Source organism: Bison bison, unplaced genomic scaffold (assembly GCF_000754665.1).
Source record: "Bison bison bison isolate TAMUID 2011002044 unplaced genomic scaffold, Bison_UMD1.0 scf7180017864373, whole genome shotgun sequence".
Taxonomy (NCBI): domain Eukaryota; kingdom Metazoa; phylum Chordata; class Mammalia; order Artiodactyla; family Bovidae; genus Bison; species Bison bison.
In genome coordinates, this window is record NW_011494945.1 from 622,820 (window position 1) to 623,172 (window position 353).

Here is a 353-nt window from a genome sequence, read left to right on the forward strand (position 1 = left end):
TGCCATCCAGATGCCTGAGCAGTTTGGAACAGGGAAGGAAACAATGCACATAGCCAATTGAGTTCAGTGCCCTTGAAGATTATCTAGGAGCCTGAGTGGCTTAGACTTGGGATGTGCATGAAACACAGGGAACACTTTGGGCAGTGCAATCGCAGATTACCCAGGAACCTGAGCTGGGTGGACTGAGGAAGTACATGTCACCTATGACAGTGGCAAGCCCACTGTGCTCCATCCACCTTAAGCACCCTCACCCACATATTCTACAGGTTTTTTTTTTTTTTTTTCAGTGTGCTCCTCCTCATCATTGTACCACTGATACAAATAAGGGCCTGCTGTCCCCTTGTGTTATGGTG